Genomic DNA, 20,034 nt, shown 5'->3' with positions numbered 1-20,034 from the left:
CCCTACTCTATATTAAATTACAAATAGCCCTTAAAAGGGCCTTTTGTGGGGCATTGCCCCAAAGTAATCAGCTCTTTTACCTGTAAAGAAAATGAATATAATATCCCCCCAACATTACAACCCACCACCCACACACCCCTACTCTAAAACCCACCCAATACCCCCTTAAAAAACTAACACTTCTCCATTGAAAATCACCCTACCTTGAGCCATCTTCACCCAGCCGGGCACCAGTGGTCATTCGATCCATCTAGAAGTCTTCATCCGATGGGCCAGAAGAGGACATCCAGACCGGCAGATGTTTTCATCCTATCTGGGCAGAAGAGGACATCCGGACCGGGAGAAGGCTTCATCCAAGCGACATCTTCTATCTTCATCCATCCGACGATGAACGACTCCATCTTGAAGACATCCGGCGTGGAACATCCTTCTAGGCCGACAAACTAACGATGAATGACGGTTCCTTTTAATGACGTCATCCAAGATGGCCTCCCTCGAATTCTGATTGGCTGATAGGATTCTATCAGCCAATCGGAATTAAGGTAAGAAAAATCCGATTGGTTGATTTAACCAGCTAATCGGATTGAAGTTCAATACAATTGGCTGATTGGATCAGCCAATAGAATGCAAGGTCAATTCTATTGGCTGATCCAATCAGCCAATCGGATTGAACTTCAATCCGATTGGCTGATAGCATCAACCAATCTGATTTTTCCTACCTTAATTCTGATTGGCTGATAAAATCCTATCAGCCAATTGGAATTCGAGGGACACCATCTTGGATGACGTAATTTTAAGGAACCGTCATTCATCGTTAGTTCGTCGGCCTAGAAGGATGTTCCGCACCGGAGGTCTTCAAGATGGAGTCGTCCCTCATCAGATGGATGAAGATAGAAGATGCCGCTTGGATGAAGCCTTCTCCCGGTCCGGAGGTCCTCTTCTGCCCGGATAGGATGAAGACTTCTGCTGGTCTGGATGTCCTCTTCTGGCCCATCGGATGAAGACTTCTGGATGGATCGGATGACCACTGGTGCCCGGCTGGGTGAAGACGGCTCAAGGTAGGGTGATCTTCAATGGGGTAGTGTTAGGTTTTTTTTAAGGGGGTATTGAGTAGGGGTGTGTGGGTGGTGGGTTGTAATGTTGGGGGGGGTATTGTATTCTTTTTTTTACAGGTAAAAGAGCTGATTACTTTGGGGCAATGCCCCGCAAAAGGCCCTTTTAAGGGCTATTTGTAATTTAGTATAGGGTAGGGCTTTGTATTATTTTGTGTGGCTTTTTTATTTTATTAGGGGGCTTAGATTAGGTGTAATTAGTTTAAACTTCTTGTAATTTTTTTTATTTTCTGTAATTTAGTGTTTATTTTTTTTTTGTAATTTACTTTATTGTATTTAATAGTAATTAATTGTAGGTATTTTAGGTAATTAATTTAATGATAGTGCAGTGTTAGGTGCAATTGTAACTTAGGTTAGGATTTATTTTACAGGTAATTTTGTACTAATTTTAGCTAGGTAGTTATTAAATAGTTAATAACTATTTAATAACTATTGTACCTAGTTAAAATAATACAAAGTTGCCTGTAAAATAAAAATAAATCATAAGATAGCTACAATGTAATTGTTAATTATATTGTAGCTATCTTATGGTTTATTTTACATGTAAGTATTTAGTTTTAAATAGGAATAATTTATTTAATTGTAGTTATTTTATTTAGATGTATTTAAATTATATTTAAATTAGGGGGGTGTTAGGGTTATGGTTAGACTTAGGTTTAATGGTTAATAACTTTATTATAGTAGCGGCGACGTTGGTGGTGGCAGATTAGGGGTTAATAAATGTAAGTAGGTGTCGGCGATGTTAGGGCAGGCAGATTAGGGGTTAATAAAAATTAACTAGTGTTTGCGAGGCGGGAGTGCGGCGGTTTAGGGGTTAATACATTTATTAAAGTGGCGGCGATGTCCGTTTGGCAGATTAGGGGTTAATAAGTGTAGTTAGGTTGTGGTGACGTTGGGGGTGGCAGATTAGGGGTTAATAAATAAAATGTAGGTGTCGGTGATGTTGGGGGCAGTAGATTAGGGGTTCATAAGTATAATGTAGGTGGTGGCGGTGTCCGGAGCGGCTGATTAGGGGTTAATAATATAATGCAGGTGGCGACGATGTAGGGGTGGCAGATTAGGGGTTAATAAGTGTAAGATTAGGGGTGTTTAGACTCGGGGTTCATGTTAGGGTGTTAGGTACAGACATATTTTTTCTTTCACCATAGGAAACAATGGGATTGCGTTAGAAGCTGAACACTGCTTTTTTGCAGGTGTTAGGTTTTTTTCAGCCAGCTCAGCCCCATTGTTTCCTATGGGGAAATCGTGCACGAGCACATTTTAGCCAGTTTACCGCTACAGTAAGCAACGCTGGTATTACAGTGAGATGTGGAGCTAAATTTGCTCAACGCTCACTTTTCTGAGGCTAACGATCTAACATTGATAACAAGCTATTAACGACAACTTTTATAGCTGATCTGTCACAAAATCTTCCCTGCTGGGATTCATTTGTATAATAACTGACAGCTGGCCACGTACACATTAATGCATACTGCTTATAATAAGTAAGGATCTCTTATTTCCGATTGCCTAAGATCTACACAAAGAACGTTTGGTGTAATAAGTGATAACACCTCAATATTAAAAACACCCCACAGTTATTGGTTGAAAGAAATACCAACAGGCACAGCAAGACCCGGTCTGCTTTTTGGGCCCCAAGCCCAGCTTTAAACCTCACTGATTATAAGCCTATTCTATAAGTCAGCTCACTAATCTAGAGAAACTAGAGGTCATTTCAGTACTACTTCTATCACACATAAAGCTGAGTTCTCAATATCTGATTCCAGAGGCATCTACATAGAGAACACAGCCCTATAATTTTACTAGTCTCAGCCCCATTCCCCCTCCTTTTCCCGCTGTCTTTCGTGGCAGCGGGTCATATCCACCGCCCTTTTCCTGAGATCGCTCTGTGAGAGTAAATCCCCTGGGGAGTGGGGCTCATCTGCTAAAGGCTAACTCTACTATAACCATATAGTTATTCAAACTCAGGAAAATGTCGCAGAGAAGAGTAGTAAAATCAGATAAGCTACAAAAAACACCTCAAAAGTCGCAGGAGGTTGTAAGTGCCTTCTTTAAACAGGCGGATAAGAATAAACATAAAAATGGATCAACTGCTCTACACCCCAATGTTTCAGAGGAAAAGGGAGATTGCTCTGAAAATTCCAGGTGCTCTACACCAGAAGCAAATGAAATAGCATATGAACCACCTATAGCCTACAGGGCTATTGAGGCTCTAATAGATCAGGTTAAGACTTGCATAAAGGAGGAATGCACAGACCTGAAAAAGGACATTTCAGATTTGAGCCACAGAGCACGAATATGTATTTTCTCAAAAGATGGCAGATCTAACATCCAAAGTTAAGCATCAACACCAGAACTTTGTAGAAATAGAAGATAGGATAGATGACCTCGAAAATCGTACTAGACGTAACAACTTACGATTTCGAGGAATCCCTGAAACGGTACAAAATAACGAAATACAAGATTTCCTTCAAGGCCTCTTCTCAGAAATGGCGAATTCAAGGAACATGGAGTTGACAAATGTTATTCTTGATAGGGCGCATAGAGCTTTGCGCCCTAAACCCGACACTGACTCCCCGCCCAGAGATATTATTTTCAGATTTCAAAACAATCACCACAGAGAAGATATATACAACCTGGCCAGAAAACAACAGGCGGTGACATACCAAGGAAACCGTATACAGATCTTCCAAGACTTATCCGCAAGAACTTTGCAAAAAAGGAGAGACTTTCGGTTTTAACTCTTCATGTTCGACAATTAAAGATCCCACCTCATTGATTTCTGCAAAAAATGGGAATAGATATGAATGCCGAAACCTGTCTGACATTGAAAAGTTCTGTAATATGATGGGAATTCCTTCTCCAAGCGAGGATCTGGAGTTGCCATCTCAAAACCCTTCAACGGAAAGAATGGCCCAAAACCACAGAGGAGACCCTGGCCGACAAAACCAGTGATCCAACTTAAACGGAAACAGATTAGCCCAGTGGATAATGACTTAATACAACCAGGGTGATCATGTTGGGACTCTTTGCTTTTAGTTTTAACACAGGAGGTGCCCTTATTATTTGTCTTTGTCAGACCTTATATAACAGGGTTCGGATACAGCTTGCTCTCAGCACCATATTGATGACTCTTGGAAAGTCGCAGGGGCTGTAAGGAAAAGTGGCAAGTATATTCCATGCAAATGTCCTGTTGAACAGTGTACAGGTTTGATTTAATCATGTAACGGTTGTTTAAAATTGATGTTTCTTAGTTTGATGTTTAGTTTGATGTTTGATGTCTTTTCAATTAGCCTGTATGCTCTAACAGCTTACCTTGTAACTAAAAATTGACCCTCTAGGAGTCTAACTAATTTAGACTAAATAATAGAAATATATATAGAATTTTATAGCTAGAAAAACCTTAGCTATTGATATAATATCAAGATGAATGTATTGAAAGAAATGATTTGAGATAATAAGACCTGTTTGACCAACGACTGTTTCTTACCCTGTGCTGCCTTGCTCACATCTTTGGGAAATTCAGGGGGTTCTGCCCAATTATGCCAGGCATAAATGCTATACCGAGGCTGGGAGTGGAGCAACATGGGTGCGCATGGGTGTGACTGATTTATTACATTTTTAACATCTGGATATAGATCAGGAAAGACTGATATGTTAGTGTTTAATACATTAAGAAATGTAAGTATAATTGTCTATAGAATCCCCCGCGATCATGTTTCTGTGTACCCTTGAGTTAAAAATAATACCATTAAGAACGTGATATTTTGTCTTAGTCGATTCCAATTCTTATAGCTTATTTTATATTATGCTTTCTATCAGACATAAGCCCCTTGGTTTGTGAGTGGCTGCGAAGAGATATATACACCCAGAGACTTTGCTTATAGACATTAGATTTTGGAAATGAACACTGTCACTTCCTCTCTGCTGAAAAGCGTTCTATAGCATACTTTGACTTCCACAAGAAAGGCATTGATGTAGTTATGCTCCAAGAAACCCACTTTAAGAAACTAAATGAACCTCAAATAGCCACACGATATTTTGATAAACATTTTTTTAGCTCAGTCTTAAGTAGGAAAAATGGTGTGTGCATATCAATTAAGCGTAATGCCCCCTTTGAATTACTTCAGAAACACTCAGACAAAGAGGGTAGACTGTTAATTCTAGTAGGGCTATATTATGGCACCTTAGTCACCTTGGCCAATGTCTATGCTCCAAATAGGCCTACACCCTTGTTCTATAAATCAGTTATTAATGCGATCTTGGATATCTCAAAAGGCCCAATTATTTTAGGAGGGGATCTCAACTTTACTATGCACCCTTCCCTAGACAACTCCTCAGTAATAAAATTCTAAAAGGCAACTGTGCTGCTCTATATTCTATTTCTCTATTCGATACATGAAGAGTAGCGCACCCCACACAGAAGGATTACACATTCTTTTCTCACCCTCAACATTCCTACTCCAGGTTAGATTACATAATGTGTAGTCAGATGCTCCTAACTAATCTAACCCAATCCAAGATCTTGCATACTCCATGGTCGGACTATAGTATGGTCATATCTACATTTCAATGGCCCACTAGACCGAAAAATACACTTTACTGGAGATTGGACGAGACCATTCTGACAAATCAGGAAACAATAGAAGAGTTGACCAAGGCTACTGAGGAATTTTTCCTAAATAATAAACCAGAAGACACATCTGTAGGAAAAAATTGGGAAGCATATACATGCTATATTAGGGGTTATCTAATAAAACACATGGCTAAAATGAATGGCAATAAAACAAAACAGATGTACAAAATATGTTAGAATGTTAACAAACAATATCTATGTACACTGGTTAAAATACTCCCCTCTGTATATACTGCTGCCGTCTATCAGTCTCTCCCAAAATGAGACTGTGGTAATTGTAGTGGTGTGTGGTATAGAGGCGCAGGTGTTTTCTTGTTCTGTGCTCCAAGATTGCCTGGGAATGAGAAATAGATAGAAATAAAGTCCTCTCATTCCCAGGCAATCTTGGAGCACAGAACAAGAAAACACCTGCGCCTCTATACCACACACCACTAAAATTAATGGCACAATTCACATCTTTGACTGACACCCTGACCATAGCAGATAGGCTACACAAGACTGACCCGACCTCAGCCCAAAAACTCTCGGATCTTACTTCAGCAAGAGACTGTCTTAATAAGTTTCTTACCCAAAACGCACATCTGGGAGCTCTAACCACTAAGGCCAAATTTTTCGCAGAAAGTAACAAAGCAGGGCGCCTATTGGTGAGATCACTTAAAAAGCAAAAATATAACTTGTTCGTCAGATCTATCTCACATTCCTCCAGTAGATTGGTCAGTGAACATGAAGAAATTGCGGATACATTTGTATCCTATTACACTAAATTATACAACCTTAACCCCAACATAACTCAAGAAAATATGAGCAACATCACATGCTATCTTAACACATTAGAGACCCCAAAAATTTCAGAAGATGATGGCCACATTCTAGATGCCCCTATAACAATTCAAGAGATTTTAAATACTATTAAAGCACTCCCAAATGGAAAGTCTCCTGGACCGGACGGACAACCGGCCAAATTCTATCAACTATTCCAATCACAGATAAGTTCTCCACTACACACACTATTCACATCAATAGATAGGGGAGAGGCCTTTTCCAGTTCTTTACTAGAAGCAACTATTACAGTAATTCCAAAAGCTGACAAGGTGGGAACCCTGGCGGGTAACTATAGACCCATTTCACTCTTAAATATTGACATAAAGATATATGTTAAAATTCTGTCCAATCATCTTAACATTGTATTACCTAAGATCATACACCCAGATCAAGTCGGTTTCATTAAAGGCAGAGAAGCAAAGGATAACACAATCAGAGTCCTACATTCCCTGCAGACTTCGCACAATAATAAGACCCCTTTAGCGCTTCTATCGACCGACGCAGAGAAGGCTTTTGACAGGGTCAGCTGGCAATTTATGTGGGGGGCCCTGTCAAAGTTCGGCTTCTCTGAAGCCTTTGTGACTAGAGTCCAAGCGTTATACTCGGGCCCTCATGCTAGAGTCTGAGTTAACGGAACTATATCCCAACCCTTCCCAATAACAAATGGTACCCGCCAGGGGTGCCCATTGTCACCACTATTGTTTGCTATAACCATAGAGATCTTGGCAATTAAAATCAGAGAAAATTAGAAAATACTAGGCCTACAATATAATCACATACATCAGAAATGTCTACTTTTTGCAGATGATGTAATTCTTACCCTTCAGTCGCCCACTACTACTTTAACGGCTCTGTTACAGACCCTAGAGGACTATGGTCGGGTCTCTAACTTTTCCATCAATATGGAAAAATCGGGTATATTATTACTAAATCTGCCTCAACAAGACATAGACTTTGTAAAATATCACAAATCCTTTTGGATCTCCAACAAGCTTAAATATTTAGGATTAACGATACCACACAACCACCAAGATTTATTTCAAATTAATTATCTTAGGCCTAGATTTGGAGTTTGGCGGTAGATGGGCTGTTAACGCTCCGCGGGCTTTTTTCTGGCCGCAGCATAAAATTAACTCTGGTATCGAGAGTTCAAAAAAATGCTGCGTTAGGCTCCAAAAAAGGAGCGTAGAGCATTTTTACCGCAAATGCAACTCTCGATACCAGAGTTGCTTACGGACGCGGCCAGCCTCAAAAACGTGCTCGTGCACGATTCTCCCATAGGAAACAATGGGGCTGTTTGAGCTGAAAAAAAACCTAACACCTGCAAAAAAGCAGCGTTCAGCTCCTAACGCAGCCCCATTGTTTCCTATGGGGAAACACTTCCTACGTCTGCACCTAACACTCTAACATGTACCCCGAGTCTAAACACCCCTACCCTTACACTTATTAACCCCTAATCTGCCGCTCCCGCTATCGCTGACCCCTGCATTATATTATTAACCCCTAATCTTCCGCTCCGTAAACCGCCGCAACTTACATTATCCCTATGTACCCCTAATCTGCTGCCCCTAACACCGCCGACCCCTATATTATATTTATTAACCCCTAACCTGCCCCCCACAACGTCGCCGCCAGCTACTTACAATAATTAACCCCTAATCTGCCGAGCGGACCTGAGCGCTACTATAATAAAGTTATTAACCCCTAATCCGCCTCACTAACCCTATCATAAATAGTATTAACCCCTAATCTGCCCTCCCTAACATTGCCGACACCTAACTTCAATTATTAACCCCTAATCTGACGACCGGAGCTCATCGCTACTATAATAAATGGATTAACCCCTAAAGCTAAGTCTAACTCTAACACTAACACCCCCCTAAGTTAAATATAATTTAAATCTAACGAAATTAATTAACTCTTATTAAATAAATTATTCCTATTTAAAGCTAAATACTTACCTGTAAAAAAAATCCTAATATAGCTACAATATAAATTATAATTACATTGTAGCTATTTTAGGATTAATATTTATATTACAGGTAACTTTGTAATTATTTTAACCAGGTACAATAGCTATTAAATAGTTAAGAACTATTTAATAGTTACCTAGTTAAAATAATAACAAAATTACCTGTAAAATAAGTCCTAACCTAAGTTATAATTAAACCTAACACTACCCTATCAATAAATTAATTAAATAAAATACCTACAATTACCTACAATAAAACCTAACACTACACTATCAATAAATAAATTAAATACAATTTCTACAAATAACTACAATTACATAAACTAACTAAAGTACAAAAAATAAAAAAGAACTAAGTTACAAAAAATAAAAAAATATTTACAAACATAAGAAAAATATTACAACAATTTTAAACTAATTACACCTACTCTAAGCCCCCTAATAAAATAACAAAGACCCCCAAAATAAAAAAATTCCCTACCCTATTCTAAATTAATAAATTTAAAAGCTCTTTTACCTTACCAGCCCTGAACAGGGCCCTTTGCGGGGCATGCCCCAAGAAAATCAGCTCTTTTGCCTGTAAAAAAAACATACAATACCCCCCCCCAACATTACAACCCACCACCCACATACCCCTAATCTAACCCAAACTCCCCTTAAATAAACCTAACACTAAGCCCCTGAAGATCTTCCTACCTTGTCTTCACCATCCAGGTATCACCGATCCGTCCTGGCATCCGGTGCTGAAGAGGTCCAGAAGAGGCTCCAAAATCTTCCTCCTATCCGGCAAGAAGAGGACATCCGGACCTGCAAACATCTTCTCCAAGCGGCATCTTCGATCTTCTTCCATCCGGTGCAGAGCAGGTCCATCTTGAAGCAGCCGACGCGGATCCATCCTCTTCTTCCGGCGTCTCCCGACGAATGACGGTTCCTTTAAGGGACGTCATCCAAGATGGCGTCCCTCGAATTCCGATTGGCTGATAGTATTCTATCAGCCTATCGGAATTAAGGTAGGAATATTCTGATTGGCTGATGGAATCAGCCAATCAGAATCAAGTTCAATCCTATTGGCTGATCCAATCAGCCAATCAGATTGAGCTCGCATTCTATTGGCTGATCGGAACAGCCAATAGAATGCAAGCTCAATCTGATTGGCTGATTGGATCAGCCAATCGGATTGAACTTGATTCTGATTGGCTGATTCCATCAGCCAATCAGAATATTCCTACCTTAATTCCGATTGGCTGATAGAATACTATCAGCCAATCGGAATTCGAGGGACGCCATCTTGGATGACGTCCCTTATAGGAACCGTCATTCGTCGGGAGACGCCGGAAGAAGAGGATGGATCCGCGTCGGCTGCTTCAAGATGGACCCGCTCCGCACCGGATGGAAGAAGATCGAAGATGCCGCTTGGAGAAGATGTTTGCAGGTCCGGATGTCCTCTTCTTGCCGGATAGGAGGAAGACTTTGGAGCCTCTTCTGGACCTCTTCAGCACCGGATGCCAGGACGGATCGGTGATACCTGGATGGTGAAGACAAGGTAGGAAGATCTTCAGGGGCTTAGTGTTAGGTTTATTTAAGGGGGGTTTGGGTTAGATTAGGGGTATGTGGGTGGTGGGTTGTAATGTTGGGGGGGGGTATTGTATGTTTTTTTTTACAGGCAAAAGAGCTGATTTTCTTGGAGCATGCCCCGCAAAGGGCCCTGTTCAGGGCTGGTAAGGTAAAAGAGCTTTTAAATTTATTAATTTAGAATAGGGTAGGGAATTTTTTTATTTTGGGGGTCTTTGTTATTTTATTAGGGGGCTTAGAGTAGGTGTAATTAGTTTAAAATTGTTGTAATATTTTTCTTATGTTTGTAAATATTTTTTTATTTTTTGTAACTTAGTTCTTTTTTATTTTTTGTACTTTAGTTAGTTTATGTAATTGTAGTTATTTGTAGAAATTGTATTTAATTTATTTATTGATAGTGTAGTGTTAGGTTTTATTGTAGGTAATTGTAGGTATTTTATTTAATTAATTTATTGATAGGGTAGTGTTAGGTTTAATTATAACTTAGGTTAGGACTTATTTTACAGGTAATTTTGTTATTATTTTAACTAGGTAACTATTAAATAGTTCTTAACTATTTAATAGCTATTGTACCTGGTTAAAATAATTACAAAGTTACCTGTAATATAAATATTAATCCTAAAATAGCTACATTGTAATTATAATTTATATTGTAGCTATATTAGGATTTTTTTTACAGGTAAGTATTTAGCTTTAAATAGGAATAATTTATTTAATAAGAGTTAATTAATTTCGTTAGATTAAAATTATATTTAAGTTAGGGGGGTGTTAGTGTTAGGGTTAGACTTAGCTTTAGGGGTTAATCCATTTATTATAGTAGCGGTGAGCTCCGGTCGTCAGATTAGGGGTTAATAATTGAAGTTAGGTGTCGGCGATGTTAGGGAGGGCAGATTAGGGGTTAATACTATTTATGATAGGGTTAGTGAGGCGGATTAGGGGTTAATAACTTTATTATAGTAGCGCTCAGGTCCGCTCGGCAGATTAGGGGTTAATTATTGTAAGTAGCTGGCGGCGACGTTGTGGGGGGCAGGTTAGGGGTTAATAAATATAATATAGGGGTCGGCGGTGTTAGGGGCAGCAGATTAGGGGTACATAGGGATAATGTAAGTTGCGGCGGTTTACGGTCGGCAGATTAGGGGTTAATTATTGTAAGTAGCTGGCGGCGACGTTGAGGGGGGCAGGTTAGGGGTTAATAAATATAATACAGGGGTCGGCGGTGTTAGGGGCAGCAGATTAGGGGCACATATGGATAACGTAGGTTGCGGTCGGCAGATTAGGGGTTAAAAAAATGTAATCGAGTTGCGGCGATGTGGGGGGACCTCGGTTTAGGGGTGCATAGGTAGTTTATGGGTGTTAGTGTACTTTAGGGTACAGTAGTTAAGAGCTTTATGAACCGGCGTTAGCCCAGAAAGCTCTTAACTCCTGCTATTTTCCTGCGGCTGGAGTTTTGTCGTTAGAGCTCTAACGCTCACTTCAGAAACGACTCTAAATACCGGCGTTAGGAAGATCCCATTGAAAAGATAGGATACGCAATTGACGTAAGGGGATCTGCGGTATGGAAAAGTCGCGGCTGAAAAGTGAGCGTTAGACCCTATTTTGAGTGACTCCAAATACCGGCGGTAGCCTAAAACCAGCGTTAGGAGCCTCTAACGCTGGTTTTCACGGCTACCGCCGAACTCTAAATCTAGGCCATAGTCTTCGAAACTCAGTAAAAGCCCTATTGGAAGGATGGCACAGGCAGGGACATCTATCTTGGATGGGAAGGATCAACACTATAAAAATGATGCTAATGCCAAAATATATATTCCTCTTCCAGACATTGCCGATGGCCCTGCCGGTCTCATATCTAAACAGAAAATGATCAACTCGTTCATTTGGTCCTACAAGAAACCTAGAGTTTCTCAACAAACGCTATACTTGCATAAAGAGGATGGTGGACTTAACGTCCCCAACCTTCTAAATTATTATAGAGCCGTGCACATGGCCAGAGTGATCTATTGGTCACATTCTACTCAGTATGTACTAATGTTAAGAGGGTCTTTCCCAGATCAGCGCCCTACTTTCATTGGGAAGAGGGATATGGAAATTCTAGAGGAGGTTGCGGATTATGACTGGAGAGTTGGCTTCAAAATGTCACATCCTGCTTCTACCTCATTGTTCATATCCGAAATAAATTATAAAATACTCACCCGTTGGTACCTGACTCCACAACGTCTTAGATATATCTACCCTAATGCTTCTTCAGCTTGTTGGAGGCATTGCGGGGGGATAGGTACATTGGTACATATTTGGTGGGATTGCCCCCTCCTATCTGTATTTTGGATAGAGGGCTGTGTTAACAAAATATTAGGGCTACACATCATTTTTAGTCCTAAGTTTATTTTGCTCAATATCATCCCACCATTACACTGTATGTATCGTACCAGACTCCTTCAATTGATGTTAGCTTGTGCAAAAAGGCTGATACCCAGAATGTGGAAAACCCAAGATATCCCTACCCATACACAGTGGATAACAGAGGTAGAGCATATTCTAATTCTGGAAAAACACAATTTCTATTATGTGGGAAAACATGACTTTTTAACCGACATGCTCTTTATATGGGAGCAAGGCCTCTCTAATCTGGATTAGATTATAGAAATCTTAACTAATTACTAGTAATAGGACCAAGGTCAACACTTGAACTACTGATACGCTCTTCTCCTTTAATCTCTTCTTCTTCTCTTTCTTATCCCCCCCTCCACTCTTTCCCCAGACCTGGGACAATATTGATGGACAATACTCTGAAGAGTAGATACTAGATAATATGATTCTACTGTATGGATAGGTTATTGAATGAAGACAACTGTTATTGCAGCTAAATTAATGTTTCAGATGTTGTTTTTTTCCATTTCTGATGTAATGTTTTTGAAACATGAAAAAAATTAATAAAAATTATTGAATAAAAAAAAAAGTTCTATTATAATTTAACTAGTCCTAAAGCCTTTTTGCAGTACAGCGGTCCCACCCCTTGCTCTCTCTCTATCCCCCCTCTCTTTTGCTCTCTCTTTCTCCCCTCTCTTTTACTCTCTCTTTCTCTCCTCTCTTTTGCTCTCTCTCTCCCTTCTCTTTTACTCTCTCTCTCGCCCCTCTCTTTTACTCTCTCTCCCCCCCTCTCTTTTGCTCTCTCTTTCCCCCCTCTCTTTTTCTCTCTCTCTCCCCCCTCTCTTTTGCTCTCTCTCTCCCCCTCTCTTTTGCTCTCTCTCTCCCCCCTCTCTTTTGCTCTATCCCCCCCTCTCTTTTGCTCTCTCTCTCCCCCCTCTCTTTTTCTCTCTCTCCCCTCTCTTTTGCTCTTTCTCTCCCCCTCTGTTTTGCTCACTCTCTCCCCCTCTCTTTTGCTCTCTTTCTCCCCCCTCTCTTTTGCTCTCTCTATCTCTCCCCCTCTCTTTTGCTCTCTCTCCCCCCTTTCTTTTGTGCTCTCTCCCCCCTCTCTTTTGCTCTCTCTCTCCCTCCTCTCTTTTGCTCTCTCTCTCCCCATCTCTTTTGCTCTCTCTACCCCTCTCTTTTGCTCTCTCTCCCCCTCTTTTGCTGTCTCTCTCCCTCTCTTTTCCTCTTGCTCTCTCCCCCTCTTTTGCTGTCTCTCTCCCTCTTTTGCTGTCTCTCTCCCTCTTTTTTGCTCTCTCTCTTCCCCCTCTCGTTTGCTCTCTCTCCTCTCATTTGCTCTCTCTCCTCTCATTTGCTGTCTCTCTCCCTCTCTTTTGTGCTCTCTCCCCCTCTCTTTTGTGCTCTCTCCCCCTCTCTTTTGCTCTCTCTCCCCCTCTCTTTTGCGCTCTCTCCCCCTCTCTTTTGCTCTCTCCCCCCTCTCTTTTGTGCTCTCTCCCCCCTCTCTTTTGCGCTCTCTCCCCCTCTCTATTGTGCTCTCTCCCCCCTCTCTTTTGTGCTCTCTCCCACCTCTCTTTTGTGCTCTCTCCCCCCTCTCTTTTGTGCTCTCTCCCCCTCTCTCTTTTGTGCTCTCTCCCCCTCTCTTTTGTACTCTCTCCCTGTCAGGGTGCCAGGAATCAGACTGAGACGAGAAGTGCAAAAATAATCACACCTTTATTAATAGCAAAAATTAATAAAAAGTCCACAAGCCAAATAACAAGCCAGGAGTCAAAACCAGAGCTGGTAGTCAGACGAGCCGAGTCAGGAGCCAAAGAGAATAGTCAGACGAGCCGGAATCAGGAACAAGGAAACAGCAGAATCAGGAACAAGCCAGGGATCAGGAACCAGGAAGGACGTTAGGCAGCCAGGTAATACACAGGAACTCTCACAAACAGGTCTGAGACAACGCAAAGGCAAAGCATACTGAACAAAGACCCTTTAAATAATAAGTGATGACATCACAATTCTGAGACTGCATCCTGTCTCACATGGATGATGCACACCAGTCTGGCCATAAAAGGAAGTGCAGAAAATGAGCAGCATCCCCCACAATGCATCATAGTCAGGAAGAGAGGTGAGTAAAATGGCTGCCAGCAGCACATGGCAAACACAACAGGGAGAAAACCCTGACAGTACCCTCCCCTCAATGACCCCTCCCCCGCGGGAGGACAAAAGGCTAATTGGGGAAACGGGCATGGAAGGCACAGAGGAGGGTGGGAGCATGAACATCAGAGGGGGGAACCCAAGAACACTCCTCCGGACCGTAGACCCTATAGTGAACCAAATACTGTACACGGCCCCTGGACATACGAAACGGGCATGGAAGGCACGGAGGAACTGTTACAGAGCTTGATTCGACCGTTCCGCAGCCCCATTGGATTGAGGGTGATATGCCAAGGAGAAGGAAAGCTTGATCCCATTTGAGAACAAAAGGAACGGCAAAATCTGGAGACAAACTGGTTACCCCGGTCCGACACTATTTCCTTGGGTAACCCATGTAAACGGAAGACAAAAATTGAAGCAAGCTCCATCAAGGGAATGCAATGTGACATTTTAGAAAAACGGTCAACCACCATAAGGATAACAGTATTGCCATTGGAAACTGGGAGTTCGACAATGAAGTCCATGGAAAGATGTGTCCAAGGATGCTCACCATTAGCAATAGGTTGAAGAAGACCCACAGGAAGACGTTGAGGAGTCTTATTCTGTGCACAAACTGAGCAGGAGGCAACATACGCAGCAACATCAGAATGAAGAGCTGGCCACCAGAATTGTCGAGTGACAGACCAAATCATTTGGTTCTTGCCTGGGTGACTTTCGGCTTTAGGATAGTGGTAAGTGTGCAAAAGTTTAGTTTGAAGCTTCTCAGGAACAAAACACCACTAGGTTTCTCAGGAGGTGCATTGGTTTGTGCAGCCAGGATCTCCTCCCCAAGGGAAAAGTCAAATTAGTACGTATGGTAGCCAAAATATGGTCAGGAGGTATAACAGGAGTAGGCACAGACTCCACCTTGGACAGAGGCAAAAATTGTCAAGAGAGGGCATCAGCCCTAACATTCTTACTACCAGGCAGGTAGGAGACCACATAATTAAACTGAGACAAAAATAGCGCCCATCTGGCCTGTCGGGGCGACAAACGTTTTGCATCAGATAGATAAGTTAAATTCTTGTGGTCAGTAAGAATGAGCACTGGCACGCTAGTACCCTCGAGAAGATGCCTCCATTCCTTAAGTGCCAAAATTATGGCCAGTAATTCCCTGTCGCCAATTTCATAATTGCCCTCTGCTGGAGACAATTTCTTAGAGAAGAAACCACACGGATGCAAGGAACCATCAGGCATAGGACGTTGAGACAAGAGGGCACCTACTCCAGTCTCAGACGCATCGACCTCAAGAACGAAAGGCAGGACAGGGTTAGGATGAGCCAGAACTGGTGCAGCAGCAAAGGCATTCTTAAGACTATCAAAGGCCTTAATGGCAGTAGGTGACCAATGGAGTGGTCATGTCTGTGATAGGTTTGACCAAGGGAGAAAAGTTTTTAATAAACTTTCTATAGTAATTGGCGAACCCCAAAAAACGTTGAATAGACCGAAGACCAACTGGGCGAGGCCACTGCAGAACTGCAGATAACTTGTCAGGATCCATGGAAAACCCTTCAACGAGATAACATAACCTAGGAAGGTTACTTGAGTTTGATGGAACTCACATTTCTCGAGTTTACAAAACAGGCCGTTCTCGCATAGTCTCTGAAGAACCCGTGTAACATCAGAACAATGAGCCTGAAGTGTGGGTGAGTGTATGAGGATGTCGTCTAAGTATACCACAACACACTGTTGCAACATATCTCATAGGACATTATTAATAAGTTCCTGAAAAACAGCAGGAGCATTACATAGGCCAAAGGGCATTACAAGATACACAGAATGCCCGCTCCTGGTGTTAAATGCTGTTTTCCATTCGTGGCCCTCCTTAATCCTAACGAGATTGTATGCTCCTCTCAAATCAAGTTTAGTAAAGACCATAGCTCCCTTGAGCTGGTCAAAGAGTTCCGTAATAAGCGGAATAGGGTAAGCATTCTTAATGGTAAGACGATTAAGACCCCTATAATCGATACATGGTCTTAACTCGCCACCCTTTTTCTTCACAAAGAAGAAGCCAGCCCTGCAGGAGAGCAGGATTTGCGGATGATCCCCCGCGACATAGCATCAGCAACATACTCCTCCATAGCACAATTCTCTGCAACAGACAGAGGGTACACCCGGCCCAGAGGAGGAATGGCTTCGGGTTGCAGGTCTATGGCACAATCGTAAGACCGGTGAGGCGGCAACGTACCGGCACGCACCTTGTCAAACTCGTCTAGGAACTCTCAGTACTCCTCTGGCAATTGGGATACCGAAGAAGTGCACAAGACTTTAACTGGTTTCCGAAGACAAGTGGAAATACATTGCGGGGACCACGACAAAAATTCAGACCTGCGCCAGTCGAGACTGGGATTGTGCTTTAGAAGCCAGGGATAACCCAGAACAACCGGAAAGTGTGGAGAGTTTATCACCTGGAACCGGATGGTTTCAAAATGGAGAGCTCCAACAGCCATGGACAACGGAGCAGTTTTGTGAGTAACGAGTGCGGGCTGAAGAGGCCTGCCATCAATGGCCTCAATAGCAAGCGGAACGGACTGTGGCAAAACAGAAATGGAGTGCTTTGATACAAAAGCACTGTAAATGAAATAGCCCACAGCAACGGAGTCAACAAGAGCCTGAGTGACTATGGAGGAGTCCACCCAGGAAAGGACAACCGTGACCAAAGGTTTCTCCTTAAGCGGTTCCGGGGACGAAGATAAACCACCCAAGGTCTGCCCCCGACAGGACCTTAGGTGTGAGTGTTTCCCGGCTGTGTAGGACAAGACTTCAAAAGGTGGCCCTGTAACCCACAATAGAGGCAGAGCCCCTCCCTCTTCCTAAAGGCCCTCTCCGCCGTGGAGAGATGCGTGAACCCAGCTGCATCGGCTCAGTAGTACCTGGTGACTCGGGACCAGGAGGCATTGGAGGAGAGGGAGGCATGGGTTGGAACGAACACGTAGGAGACAACGAAACAGGAGGCTTCTGCAAGCGGTCCTTGAAAGAGGGCCTCTCTCTGAGTCTGATGTCAATTAGTATAAAAAAAGACACCAATGCCTCGAGATCCTCTAGTAAATCTCTGGCAGCAACTTCGTCTTTAATCACATCAGAGAGCCCATGAAAGAAGGTGGCAACAAGGGCTTCATTGTTTCAACCTTCCCTTTAAATAATAAGTGATGACTGCATCCTGTCTCACATGGATGATGCACACCAGTCTGGCCATAAAAGGAAGTGCAGGAAATGAGCAGCATCCCCCACAATGCATCATAGTCAGGAAGAGAGGTGAGTAAAATGGCTGCCAGCAGCACATGGCAAACACAACAGGGAGAAAACCCTGACAGTACCCTCCCCTCAATGACCCCTCCCCCGCGGGAGGACAAAAGGCTAATTGGGGAAACGGGCATGGAAGGCACAGAGGAGGGTGGGAGCATGAACATCAGAGGGGGGAACCCAAGAACACTCCTCCGGACCGTAGACCCTATAGTGAACCAACACATGGCAAACACAACAGGGAGAAAACCCTGACACTCTCCCTCTCTTTTGTGCTTTCTCCCCCTTCTCTTTTGTGCTCTCTCCCCGCTCTCTTTTGTACTCTCTCCCCCTTTCTTTTGTGTTCTCTCCCACCTCTCTTTTGTGTTCTCTCCCCCCTCTCTTTTGTGCTCTCTCCCCCTTCTCTTGTGTACTCTATCCCCCTTCTTTTTTGTGCTCTCTCCCCCTCTCTTTTGTGCTCTCTCCCCCTCTCTTTTGTGCTCTCTCCCCCTCTCTTTTTTGCTCTCTCCCCCTCTCTTTTGTGCTCTCTCCCCCTCTCTTTGTGCTCTCTCCCCCCTCTCTTTTGTGCTCTCTCCCAACTCTCTTTTGTGCTCTCTCCCCCTCTCTTTTGTGCTCTCTCCTCCCTCTCTGTTGTGCTCTCTCCCCCCTCTCTTTTGTGCTCTCTCCCCCTCTCTTTTGTGCTCTCTCCCCTTCTCTTTTGTGCTCTCTCCCCCTCTCTTTTGTGCACTCTCCATCACTCTCTTTTGCTGTCTCTCTCCCTCTCTGTATCCCCCTCTTCTGCTCTCTCTATCCCCCCCCTTTAGAGCTCTCTGTCTCGGCAGTCGGCCCCTGCATCTGGCCCCTCCCGCGTCATGCCAGGCCCCGCCCGCATCACGCCCTGTCCCCGCCCACGTTGCATCGGCCACGTCCATGTCACACCCGTCCAGCCATGCCCACTCCACCACACGCTGATGCCAGGTGAGTTGGAAGGCCAGGTGTGTTTGTCCTCATGCTCAGTCTCTACTGCGCATGACAGCTTTGGAAAAACACACTTGGCCTTTTATTATATAGGATGTGTTGAAATTTTAATCTGAAAGGTAGGGATGGGCGAATGTTTTGCAACATTCGAAAAATGAAATGAATTTTAACACATTTGTTCGTTCGAATTGAATTTCGAATGTTTATATAACATTCTAACATTCGATTTTCGAATGTTCGGTTACGAATTTTACGATTACATTCGAAAATATTAGTTTAGAAAAATTTGAATTCATATTTGTAATAGTATTTCTAATGCTTTCTTTAAATGTAATATTCGAATTATGCAATATTCAAATTCGAAAAATTCAAATGTATATGTTTGTAATAGTATTTCTAATGCTTTCTTTAAATGTAATATTCGAATTAAGCAATATTCTATATAGAAACATTCAAAATTATATATTTGTATCTATTATGTATCAATTTACTAGATTCCCTCCCTACCACATGAACTATTGAACTTCTGAATAGTATTTGTTAAATAGAATGTTAAATTCGAAATTTCGAATCTGGACATTCGATTTAATTATAAACATTCGAATTCGAAAGTGACATTCGGAAACTGTAAATAGCATTCGATTATAGAATTTTTAAGAATATTCGTTCTTATCAACATTAGGATTTATAATTTGAATTTCGGTAATAACATTAGTTCTAACATTACACATTCGCCCATCCCTACTGGCCACTAGATAGCATCAAAGTATAAGGAAAGTAAATTGTATGTAAATGTAGCCTACCTGTTCACAGGTGCTATAAAAAGAAGGTTCTGTTATTCACAGCATGACTAAGGGCTATATAGGCCCGAAACGTAGCTATTTGTTGTCTTTCTTGTCACTTGAATAAAGGACTCTTTCTTTGAAAAAACAGTGTTGGGACTACTCTATACTTTTGGTTTTGTATACAAGGGGTTGCAGGACCCTGATAGTTCTTGTGCACTTGGTTAAAGACTTTATGCATACACTTTGAACGGTGCTGTACCTTTTCTCTTCTATCTACTCTGTGTGTATATATATATATATATATATATATTTTTATATATATATATATATATATATATATATATATATATGTACATAAATGTTCTATGTATGTTTCTTGTATAAGACAATTGC

The 20,034-nt window shown here is 42.1% G+C and overlaps 1 protein-coding gene across 1 annotated transcript in view; it reads left to right on the top strand.

Annotated features, from left to right (window-relative positions):
• The window catches only part of VEPH1 (ventricular zone expressed PH domain containing 1), a 971,752-nt gene that overhangs the window by 96,867 nt on the left and 854,851 nt on the right, over window positions 1-20,034 (top strand). The gene's annotated exons all lie outside the window — the stretch shown is intronic.

The sequence above is a fragment of the Bombina bombina genome, chromosome 4 (assembly GCF_027579735.1).
Source record: "Bombina bombina isolate aBomBom1 chromosome 4, aBomBom1.pri, whole genome shotgun sequence".
Taxonomy (NCBI): Eukaryota; Metazoa; Chordata; class Amphibia; order Anura; family Bombinatoridae; genus Bombina; species Bombina bombina.
The sequence above is the reverse complement of the archived record's forward strand: the minus strand, read 5'-3'. Positions and strand labels throughout refer to the sequence as shown.